Raw genomic sequence first — 12,905 nt, forward strand, 5'->3', positions numbered from 1 at the left:
TGTCAAACCTCACAAACCTGCCTCTCCACCTCACAGCTGAAACAGTTAAAGTCAGACCTCGGGCACGTACACCCTTGCACTGTAACAACAAAGGTCTACCTGCTGAAATGGGGCCACATGGGTCCATGCAGGGCTGAAAGGCATTCAAGTTTCATGGACCATTTGTGTCTGGACATGAGCTGCTTCTGGCCTAAATTCCCAGCTTATGGGAGTGGTAGATTATTTTTCCCCCATTTGATAATTCCTTCTCCAAGGCCTGGAGAATAGAGCATGCAGCAGGACCTGTTTCAGGCCCTGGGAAATCAACTGTCGCTGAAGCTTGCTGGAGGCCTGGGACAGTTGGAGGAGGGATCAGGTAAACGGGAGAGAGTTCTCTTGATCTACGTGGTAAATTAGATGTAAGAAGTTAACTTTTGCCAAGTGCGCTGTTCTTTGCTGATTCATCAGGCGTGAGTAGACTCTGGCACTCCCTCTCTGTGGCTGAGAAAACTGCTCCTGGTACCCTATTACCAATCCTGCCACAGTAATGCAGGGAATCTGGGCTGAGGGATGCCAGTTCCCACTGAGTCACGTTCTTGCTGCTTCTGAATTGTCTCTCCCTCCCTCTGCTGCTCAGTCTGATTTCTTAAATATGCCTTTGATGTTCAGGGGTTCATTTGTTTTTTCGGGTCTTTGTTGTAAGATAGACCATCAGAAGAGTCTGACTACTGTGCCATCTTGGCATCGCCACCTAGACAATTTTTTTATAAACAGAAATTAAGCATTTACCTTTCTCTCCCTATCTGATTCCTCCGGGAATGGAAAACTATTAATGAATATTTGTTTTTTCTGTGACAATGTAATTATAAACATAAGTTCAATAAGAATCTGTCTTCCTTATGAACAGGACATAATTGGAAACTTGGTTATATCACCAAATTTTGACTGGAGTGTCATATATTAAAATGATGCCCTTAGAATCAGATATGACCAGACACTTTTAAGAAACTAAGGTTGACTTCATGCAGCCAATGCTTACAAAGTCCTCCTAGGAAAACTGGCCTGAAACCTGCTTGCAGGTTTCCCAGCCTTATAGGTGAGTATGAAACTCACTCTCTGGTAGGTTCAGGGACCTCACGATATTTTGGGTCCTTGAGAAAAAAGGAAATCTGCCAAATCAATGGGTGTTGTGTGTCTTTGAGTCAATTTTGACTTATAGCAACCCTATAAGACATAGTAGAATTGCCCCTTCACGTTTTTAATCTTTAATATTTATGGGAGCAGAACCAGGTCTTTTGTGAAATGGCTGGTGAGTTCCATTCTTTCATATTTTGGTAGGCACCTATCCTTTAAATACAGCACCACCACCAGGTTTCCTTAAATCTGTTGGTACTAGAGGTGAAATCTGGTGGCTACTTCCCAGCTTGACTTGTTACCCTCCATGGGTTTTACAAGTTTAATCTAAGATCCCTTATGAAAATGTCCAGCAGAGAAAAATAAAAAGGCCAAATGATAAATTATCATTTTTGTTGCACCTATGTTTATAATTATAAGCAGCCTTATTTTAAGATTAAGAACAATGTTGCTTTGAGATATCTTTGATCAAAAAGAAGGTGAATTTAAAAAGAACTTTTATGCTTCAACAGAAAATTAGAGCATGTCCTTGTTATATATCAGAGCCCTGGTGGCATGGTGGTTAAGAGCTACAGCTGCTAATCAAAATGTCAGCAGTTTGAATTCACCAGCCACTACTTGGAAACCCTGTGGCTCAGCTCTACTCTGTCCTACAGGGTGGCTATCAGTCTCAATTGACTTGATGGTAATGGGTTTGTTCTAGTTTTTTTTTTTTTCTTTTTTTAGTTTTTTCTTGCCCTGTAAGTGTCCTTGAGGTCCTTGAAAGGGGTTGTACTGCTGCCACTGTCCACTTTCCAGTGGTGCCTACATGTTGTAAGAGTCACCTGTAAACCAACCATGAGTTTTCACTTCTTCGGTCAACTGACCATAAGGAACTCCCCATGAGGCCATAAATGCAGACTGGGAGTTGGAAGGTAATGTATCAGAAGTGAAGGCCATGATCATTTGGGACAATTCCTCATGCAACTTACTTGTGCCTTCAGGTACCATTTGGGCCTGATCTCGTGTATACCACTTCCATTTAATGATGGAGTCTTGCTGTACATGAGCAACTTTATGACTCTATGGGTCAGACAACACCAAGTTCATGATGGGCACATCAAGCTGCATGGTGGTTTGGTGTACCATGCTTAAGGGTTCATTCTCTACTAAGGACCAATAATAAGCCAAAAGCTGTTTCTGAAAAGGAGAGTAGTTATCCGCAGAGGATGGCATGGCTTTGCTTCAAAATCCAAAGGGTCTGTGCTGTGAGTCACCAATAGGGGCCTGCCAAAATCTCCAAACAGCATCTCTATCTGTCACTTACACTTCAACCACCATTGCATCAGATAAATCATATGGCCCAAGGGGTACAGCGGCTTGTGGGGCAGCATGAACCTGTTGCAGAGCCTTCTCTTATTCTGGGCCTTACTCAAAACTAGCAGATTTTCGAGTCACTTGATAAAAGGGTTGGAGTAGCACAGCACACCCAAATGAGGAATACATTGTATTTAAAATCCAAAGAGGTCCACTAGGCATCATGCAGTTGTAGAAGCAGCCAGATGCAATAACTTACCTTTCACTTAAGAAGGAACATCTCAACATGCCCCACACCACCAGACCCCCAGAAATTTCACTGAGGTGGAAGGTGTTTGAATTTTTCTGGGATTAATTTCCCACCCTCCAGCACACAAATATTTTACCAATAAATCCAGAGTCATTGCCAGTCTTCCTTTCTAGGTCCAGTCACCAAAAAGTCATCAATGTAATGGACCACTGTGATGTCCTGTGGAAGGGAAAGGTGATCAAGGTTCCTGTGGACATAGGGCTGAAGAGTTGATATAGCTCTGAGGTAGGAAAATGAAGGTGTATTGCTGGCCTTGCCAATGAAAGGCAAATTGCTTCTGATGGTCCTATGAAGCTGGTATGGAGAAAAATACATAAACTAGATCAATAGCTACATACCATATATGAGGAAATGTATTAATTTGCTTAAGCAAATGCAACTACATCTGGAATAGCAACTGCAATTGAACTTACTACCTGCTTAAGTTTTCAATAATCTGCTGTCATTTTCCCAGATCCATCTATTTTTTTCACAAGCCTAATATGTGAGTTGAATGGAGATGTAGTGGGAATCACCACCCCTGCATACTTCAAGTCCTTGACGCTGACAGTAATCTCTACAATCCCTTCAGGAATGGGTTATTTATTTGGTTTACTATTTTCTTAGCTAAGGGCAGTTCTAATGGCTTCCACTTGGCTTTTCCGACCATAATTGCCCTTATTCCATTTGTCAGGAATCCAATGTGAGGATTCTGCCAGCTGCTGAGTATATCTATTCCAATTATGCACTCTGGGACTGTGGAAATCACTACAGGATGGGCTCAGGGACCTGCTGGGCCTACCATGAGATGGAGATGAGCTAAGACTCCCTTAATAACCTAACCTCCATATGTCCCCGTTCTGAATGGTGGGTCACAGTGACATTTTGGGTCTCCTGGAATTAGTGTCAGTTCAGAGCCAGTACCCAGTAATCCCTGAAAACTCTGATTATTTCCTTTTCCCCCATGAAGAGTCACTTTCAGGAAAGGCCATAGATCCCTTTGGGGAAGGCTGGAAACAGTATACGTTTTTGGCAGTGTATTGGAGTCCTTTCTCAAGGAGACCTGGCCTCCCCTTCAATCAAGGGGTTTTGTGTCTTTAAACTCGCTTAAGTCTGGGAATTGATTGAAGAGCCAAGACTTTCTATTCTGGTGATTCGAGTTAGACTGCTGTTCAGTTGTATAGAATTCGTCTGCTTGTACAGGTCAAGTAAATCTTTAATAGATTATTTCACTCCTAGGGACATGTTGACTAAATAGTCAACGCTGTAAGTCCATATGAGTCAGACTATTCTGATTTCTCCTTTGACTCTGCTGTCCATTATGGTAACCGCACCCACCTTGTCTTTGTGGATTGAGTCCCACCACTTGCCCCTACCGTTATGGAGTCTAATCAGGCCCAATAGTAGTTATATATCTTAATTTAGTTACATAATTTCCCACTGTCAAATCTGAGTTACATAAAATAGAAATCTCAGCAGTTTTCAAGTATGCTGGGACTCCCTTTACAAATTTGTTCCTCACCGTTGTGGTAAAAGCTGGGTCCTCTGAGCACTCCATGTGTAGGTCTGTGAGTCTAACCTGATAAATTCACTCTAGCATGCCAATTTCCATAAGTCTTTGGATACCTTCTTCTATAGTATACCAAGGCAGGTCTGGTACTTCTACTTGATTTAGTGTAGGGTACCTCGTAATCCATGCTTCAGCAATCCAACAAAATAAACTGGTAGGTCCTTTCCTAAATTCTTGAGCTGAGATGTTGTATGAAGAATATGTGCTTAGAGGGCCCATATCAATAAACTCAAACTAACCTGTTTTTATGTTCCTTGTACAATTATCCCACACCCATAAAAGCCATTCCCACACATATTCCCCACTTTTCTGTACATATTGGAAAAGTCAAGCAGTTCTTCTAGAGTGTAGCATATCTTCTCCTGGATCATACTTTATACTTCACATTTTGGGGTGGGCTGGGAGTTAAGTCTAGTTATAGGTCTAGAAGCCAAAATAGGTGGGGAAACATTTTGAGAATGCTCAGCATAGCCATATAAAGCATCTGCTTCAGGCAATGACCCAGGAAAAGACTCAGACGAAGGTGCTTTAGATGCAGCTGGGAGTGGAGGGGCTAATGGTTTTTCTGGGCAGGGTGTTTTAGCAGACATACATGGAGTAATCTCTTCAAATGTGAGTGAGTGGGCTGGTTGGTAGGAGTGATTCAATGGAATTTAGGGGCTCAGCATCTCCAGCTTCCTGATTATCTGCCCATATGTCCCCATCCCAAGTTCCAGGATCCCATTTCTGTCCAATCAATACCCCTAACCTCAGACGGCTCTTGAGTTTGGCAGTTGAGTTGGTGGAAGTCAGCCACTCTTACAGAAAACCAATTAAAAGAATTAACAAGACCAAAAGCTGGTCCTTTGAAAAAATCAACAAAATTGATAAATCACTGGCCAAGCTGACCAAAAAAAAAAAAAAAAAGGAGAGGAAGTGAATAACCCAAATAAGAAATGACATGGGCAGTATCATTACAGACGTAAATGAGATTGTAAGAATCATATCAGATTGCTATGAAAAATTGTACTCTAACAAATTCAAAAACCTACAATTAATCGATAAATTTCTAAAAACACACTACCTACCTAAACTAACACAAACCAAGGTAGAACAAGTAAATAAGCCCATAACAGAAGTAGAGATTGAAAAGGTAATTAAGAACTCCCAACAAAAAAATAGCCATGGCCTGGACAGCTTCACTGCAGAGTTCAACCAAACATTCAGAGAAGTTAACACCACTACCACTAAAGGTATTATAGAGCAAAGAAAAGGACAGAATACTCCTAAATTAATTCTATGAAGCCACCATATCCCTGATACCAAAACCATGTAAAGACACCACAAAAAAAGAAAATTACAGGCCTATATCCCTCAAGAAATTGATGTGAAAATCCTCAACAAAATTCTAGCCAATAGAATTCAACAACATATCAAAAAAATAATTTACCAAGATCAAGTGGGATTTATACCAGGCATGCAGAGATGGTTCAACATTAGAAAAATAATCAATGTATTCCATCACATAAATAAAACAAAAGACAAAAATCACTTGATTTTATCAATTGACGCAGAAAAGGCATTTGATAAAGTCTAACACCAATTCATGATAAAAACTCTCAGCAAAATAGGAATAGAAGGAAAATTCCTCAACATAATAAAGGGCATTTTTACAAAGCCAAGAGCCAACATCACCCTAAATGGAGAGAGTCTGAAAGCATTCCCCTTGAGTTCAGGAACTAGACAAGGATGCCCTTTATCACCACTCTTATTCAACATAGTGCTGGAGGTCCTAGCCAGAGCTACTAGGATAGATAAAGAAATAAAGGGCATCCAGGTTGGCAAGGAAGAAGTCAAAGTAAATCTATTTGCAGATGACATGATCTTATACACAGAAAACCCTAAAAAATCCTCAAGAAAACTACTGAAACTAACAGAAGAGTTCAGCAGAGTATCAAGATACAAGATAAACACACAAAAATCAGTTGGATTCTCCTACACCAACTAAGAGAATGTCAAAGAGAAAATCACCAAATCAATACCATTTACGATAGCCCCCAAGAAGATAAAATACTTAGGAATAAAAAGACCTATACAAAGAAAACTACAAGACATACTGCAAGAAACCAGAAGACAACTACATAAGTGGAAAAACATAACTCACTTAGGGATAGGAAGACTCAACATTGTGAAAATGTCTATTCTACCCAAAGGAATCTACAGATACAATGCAATCCCGATCCAAATTCCAATAACGTTTTTTAATGAGATGGAGAAAGAAGTCACCAACTTCATATGGAAAGAGAAGAGGTCCAAGATAAATAAAGCATTATTGAAAAAGAAAAACAAAGTGGGAGCCCCCACACTACTTGTTTTAGAAAGTATTATACCGCCATGGTAGCCAAAACAGCCTGGTACAGAGTATAACAACAGATACATAGACCGATGGAACAGAATTGAGGATTCATACATAAATTCGTCTACTTATAATCAGCTGATATTTGACAAAGTCCCAAAATCCATTAATTGGGGAAAGACAGTCTCTTTAACAAATGCTGCTGGCATAACTGGATATTCATCTGCAAAAAAATGAAATAAGATCCATACCTCACACAATGCACAAAAACAGAGAATGGATCAAAGGCCTAAATTTAAAATCTAAAATGAAAGAGATCAGGAAAGAAAAAATAGAGACAATGCTACGACCCCTAATACATGGCACAAACAGTATACAAAACATTACTTACAAAGCACAAACACCAGAAGAGAAACTAGATAACAGGGAGCTTCTAAAAATCAAACACTTATGCTCGTCCAAGACTTCACCAAAAGAGTAAAAAGACAATGTAAAGACCAGGAAAAAAATTTGAGCTACCATAAATCCGATCAGTGTCTAATCGCTAAAATCTACAAGATATAGCAAAACCTCAACAACAAAAAGACAAATAATGGAATTAAAAAATGGGCAAAGGATATGAATAGGCACTTCACCAAAGAATAAATTCAGGTGGCTAACAGATGCATGAGGAAAAGCTCATGATGATTAGTCATGAGGGAAATGCAAATCAAATGTACACTGATATAGCATCTCACACCAACAAGGGTGGCATTAATCCAAAAAACACAAAATAACAAATTTTGCAGAGGTTGTGGAAAGACTGGTACTGCTGGTGTGAATGTAAAATGGTACAACCACTTTGGAAATCGATTTGGAGCTTCCTTAAAAAGCTAGAAATAGAGGTACCATAAGATCCAGCAATCCCACTCCTTGGGAAATATCCTAGAGAAATAAGAGCCCTCACACGAATAGATATATGCACGCCCATGTTCATTGCAGCACTGTTTACAATAGTAAAAAGATGGAAACAAACTAGGTGCCCATGAAGGGATGAATGGATAAACAAATTATGGTATATTAGCACAAAGGAATACTACACAATGATGAAGAACAACAACCAATCTGTGAAACTTCTCATAACCTGGATGAATCTTGAAGGCATTATGCTGAGTGAAATTAGTCACAAAAGGGCAAACATTGTATGAGATCACTATTATAAGAACTCAAGAAAAGTTTTAAACACAGAAGAAAATATCCTTTGATTGTTACTAGGGTGGGGAAGGAGGGAGAGTCGTATTAACTAATTAGACAGTAGAGAAGAATTATTTTAGGTGAACGGAAAGACAACACACTCTACAAGGGAAGTCAGCACAACCGATTAAACCAGAAGATAAGAAGTTTCCTGAGTATAACCAAACACTTGGAGCAACAGGGTAAGAGGGGAAGGGGTCTTGGTTTCAGGGAACATCTAGGTCAACTGGCATAACAAAACATATTAAGAAAACATTCTGCATCCCACTTTGGTGAGTGGCATCTGGGGTCTTAATAGCTAGCAAGTGGCCATCTAAGATGCATCAATTGGTCTCAACCCACCTGAAGCAAAGGAGAATGAAGAACACCAAAGACACAAGGAAAATATGAGCCCAAGAGACAGAAATGGCCACATAAACCAGAGACTCTATCAGCCTGAGACCAGAAGAACTAGAAGGTGCTGGGCTATCACCAACAACCACCCTCACAGGGAACACACCAGAAAGTCCCTGATGGAGCAGGAGAAAAGTGGAGTGCAGAAGTCCAATTCTATAAAAAGGCCAGTCTTAATGGTCTGACTGAGACTGGAGGGAACCCAGAGGACATGGACCCAGGATTCTGTTTTAGTCCAAACTAAAGCCATTCCCAAAGCCAACTCTTCAGACAAAGATTAGACAGGACTATAAGACATAAAATGATACTGGTGAAGAATGTGCTTTTTAGCTCAAGTAGACACATGAGACTAAGTGGGCAGCTCCTGTCTGGAGGGGAGATGAGAAGGCAGAGGGGGACAGGAGTTGGTTGAATGGACAGGGGAAATACAAGGTGCAAAGAATGATTGTGCTGTCACATTATAGGGAGATCAACGAGAGTCACATAGCAATGTGTATATAAGTTTTTCCATTAGAAACTCTTGAATTATACTCTCACTTAAAACACAATTATATATATGTGTATATGTACATATATACATATGTTTACCCTCTATGAACCTCTGTGTCCTCATTTGTAAAAGAAGTTCCAAGTAGTCTTGGGTTTTTTAATCACCTCATATGTATGTGGAATATGGGTAATGAAAAAGGAAGACTAAAAAAGAATTGATGCATTCAAAGTATTGTGTTGGTAATAAATACTGCTTATATCACAGACTGCCAAAAGAAGGAACAAATCAGTCTTAGGAGAAATAAAGCTGGAATGCTCCTTAGAAGCCAGGATGATGACACTTCAATTTGGTTACTTAGGTCATATCATTGGGAAAGACAAATCACTAGGAAAGGGCTAAGAAAAACTTTCGATGATGTAGATTAACCTAATAGCTATGACAATGGACACAAACTACTGATGATCATGAATATTGTGCAGGACTGGGCGATGTTTAATTCTTTTATACGTAAGGTCACCCTGAGTCATAACCACTTCAAAGTAACTAACAGCAACAACAACATCAGTACCTATGTTTTAGGCTTCCGAGGATTAAATGAGACAATATAGATGAACATACCCCACAGAATGCCTGGTACGCAGTGGGCGTTTATTGAAGAATAGTAATGAATTATTAAGGTTTCCCTTCCCTTTGAGGTTTAAGTCTTCCAGATACTATCATAAATAATTAATAGGTTTTATACATGCTGCCCCATACATCTCTTTCTTCTTTGTCCCTTAGTCCTTTAACATTGTCTGGGAAGCATGGGTTGCTGCAGTCTCTGGCCAGATGGCCCTTGGGCCCTTCACTGAAGGCCCACCAGAATGATTCTCCATAGCTCCCACTCAGATTCTATGTGTTATTTGCTATGATTAATACATTATAGTTTTGGTTTGGAAAGGTCAAAAAATTTTCCCAAGTAAATTAATGGTAATTACTTAGCTTTCACCACTTTAGCTTATGAATGGTTTCATAGGATCACTTTCCTTTGAAGTTGCAGTGGAGACCTGGAGTAAAGCAGAAGATGGTTCAATGTTATAAAAACCAAAAACAAAAGACCAAACCAATTGCATTCAGTTAATTACTACTCAAAGCGACCATATAGGACAAAGTAGTACTGCCCCATAATGTTTCCAAGGAGTGGCTGGTGGATTCATACTTCTGACATTTTGGTTAGCAGCTGAAGCTTTAACCATTATGCAGCCAGGGCTCCATTCAATGTTACCAGGTAAAATAAAAAAAGAAGAAAAAATATTGTAAATAGGGAGAATAAGAAGTGTACCAAAAAAATTTATGGAGGAGGCAGGGTCATGATGACAGAGTACTCAGGTGCTTCTGGTGATACCTCTCACAACAAAACCAAAAAAACAAGTGAAACGATTATATATATGACAAGCTAGGAGCCCTGAGCATCAAAGGCAAAGTTAGAAAATGGACTGAGCAACAGAGGATGGGAGAAATGGTTCAGAAGCAGTGAGGAGTTGCCAGACTTGATTCCGTGGGAACTCTCAGGCAGAATCTCCTGGACCAATTGTGGCAGAGCTGATGGTAGTATTCTGGACGTGATTTCCTCAGGGAGAGGCAGCGAGCTGCACAGCCTACTCACACCTCTAGAACCAGAGAAGAACAGTGCTCTTGGACAAAGCTAAGCACTTGCATTTATTTTACCATGCTCCCAGCCCCCAAGCTGGCTTCAGTGGCTGTTGATTTTCTTGGGCCTGAGATAGGTCCTGCTGCGTTTTCTGAGCCATTCTCCTGTCCTTGGAGAGAAACAAATTAACAATTGGGGGAGAAGATAATCTGTCAGCTCCATTAAGCTGTGGAGCTCTGGACAGAAGAAGTTCCTGTCCAGGCACAGACAGTCCACAGACTTTAAATACCTTTCCCCCCTGCGTGGTCTTGTATGGGCCCATTTGAGGAGAATAGGCCCTTGTTGGAAGATAGCACCTGTTTCAGCTATGTGGTGGAGAGGTGCGTTTTTGATCTTTAGCAATGCTTTGCCTGTTATACAGGATCCTTACTTGTCCAGATAAGGGCCCTAAGGACAGGTGGCTCCACCCATGCAACCTAGCCACCTGCAACGGGGTCGAAGGATAAGTAGTACATCTCAGGCCTTACAACCAAAAGCATTGAGTGTCCATGGTCTGGCTGCAGAACCCACCCACCTGAGCACTCTAGGGAACAGGGAAGTGCTTTCCTCAAAGACACTGGGGGGAAGGTTGTCAGCCTCTTCCCTTGTTCAGAGCATGACCCCCTGCTTCAACCAGGCACTTGTGCATATACCTATCACTCCTGCTCCTCTAAGACTGTAGGATAGAGCCTGTACCACACACTTAAGACCAAATACCTGGACACATGTGCTGAATCCATATAAGAAAAGTGAATGAACTCCTAGGCTCATATACCCGATAAAAGCTCTAGCTATCTGGTAACAGGACTTTAGAGCTTCAAAGGTGAAAATAATCAAACTAGCTCACTCAAGCAGCCTATTTTGGCATATCAAAACAAAACAAAGCAAGAGGCTAAAATGCAGTAAGCAAACTTAAAATAAATTAATATAATAACTCAGAGACAACAGTCAATATTGAATCACATAAAGAAGCAGACCATGATCACTTCAACAAGCTCTCAAAACAAAGAATCAAGGAATCTTCTGGATGAAGGTGTCTTCCTGGAATTACCAGATGTAGAATACAAAAGATTAAGATACAGAACTCTTTAAGGCATAAAATGAGATTAGGAAAAACACAGAACAAGCCAAGGAACACACAGACTAAGCAGTTGAAGAAATTAAAAAGGTTATTCAAGAACATAATGAAGAATTTAATAAGCTGCAAGAATCCATAGAGAGACAGCAATCAGAAATAAAGATTAACAATAAAATTACAGAATTAGACAATTCAATAGAAAGTCAGAGAAGTAGAATTAAGGAACTGGAAAGCAGAATTAGTGAGACTGAAGAAGATAAAACACTTGGCACCAGTATATTTGAAGAAAAGTCACACAAAAGAGTTAAAAAAAAATGAAGAAAACCTAAGAATCATGTGGGAACCCATCAAGAGAAATAACCTACAAGTGATTGGAGTACCAGAACATGGAAGGATAATAGAAAATAAAGGGAGAATTGATGGCAGAAAACTTTCCTGATATCATGAAAGATGAGAAGATTTCTATCCAAGATGCTCATCACACTCCACATAAGGTAGATCTCAAAAAAAAGTCACTAAGACATATTATAATCAAACTCGCCAAAACGAAAGTAAAAGAGAGATTTTTAAGAGTGAGTAGGGATAAATGAAAAGTCACCTACAAAGGAGAGTCAATAAGAATATGCTCAGACTACTTGGTAGAAACCATGCAGGCATGAAGGCAATGGGATGAGTTATATAATACTTTGAAGGAAAAAAATTGCCAGCCAGGAATTATACATCCAGAAAAATTGTCTCTCAAATATGAAGGCAAAATTAGGACATTTCCAGATAAACAGAAGTTTAGGGAATTTGTAAAAACCAAACCAAAACTACAAGATATACTAAAGGGAGTTCTGTGGTTAGAAAATCAATAATATCAGATATAAACCCAAAATTAGAACACAAGACAGAGTAACCAGATGTCCACCCAGATAGGGAAATCACAAAAATAAATCAAGATTAAAAAAAAAAAAGTTCAAACCAGGGAAACAGTTATGTCATCATGTAAAGGATGACAATATTAAAACAATAAAGAGGGACTGAAAAATGTAGTCATAGATCTTTTATATGGTGTGGAAGTCAAGGTGATATAAAAAAAAAATTAGGTTTAAACTTGGAAAAATAGGGGTAAACACTAAAGTAACCACGAAGAAGACTAATAGTCCTATTCATCAAAATAAAATACAAGAAAAAAATTAAGCCACAGCAAATAAATAAATAAAAAGCACGATGACTAATAAGAGCAAAAGACAACATATAAAGAAAAACTATTCAGCACAAAAAATAAAGTGGAGGAAAGGAACTGTAAACAGCACACACAAAAAAGACATCCAAATGACAGCACTAAGCAAATACCTATCCATAATTATGTTGAATGTAAATGGACTAAAATCACCAATAAACAAAGTGGCAGGGTGGATGAAAAAACACAATCCATCTCTATGCTGCCTACAAGA

At 39.5% G+C, this 12,905-nt stretch overlaps 1 pseudogene; it reads left to right on the plus strand.

Annotated features, from left to right (window-relative positions):
• Positions 1–270: 270 nt before the first annotated feature.
• The window catches only part of LOC111747671 (NADH-ubiquinone oxidoreductase chain 5-like), a 65,380-nt pseudogene continuing 52,745 nt past the window's right edge, over positions 271–12,905 (plus strand).

This window comes from Loxodonta africana, chromosome 7 (genome assembly GCF_030014295.1).
Source record: "Loxodonta africana isolate mLoxAfr1 chromosome 7, mLoxAfr1.hap2, whole genome shotgun sequence".
NCBI lineage: Eukaryota > Metazoa > Chordata > Mammalia > Proboscidea > Elephantidae > Loxodonta > Loxodonta africana.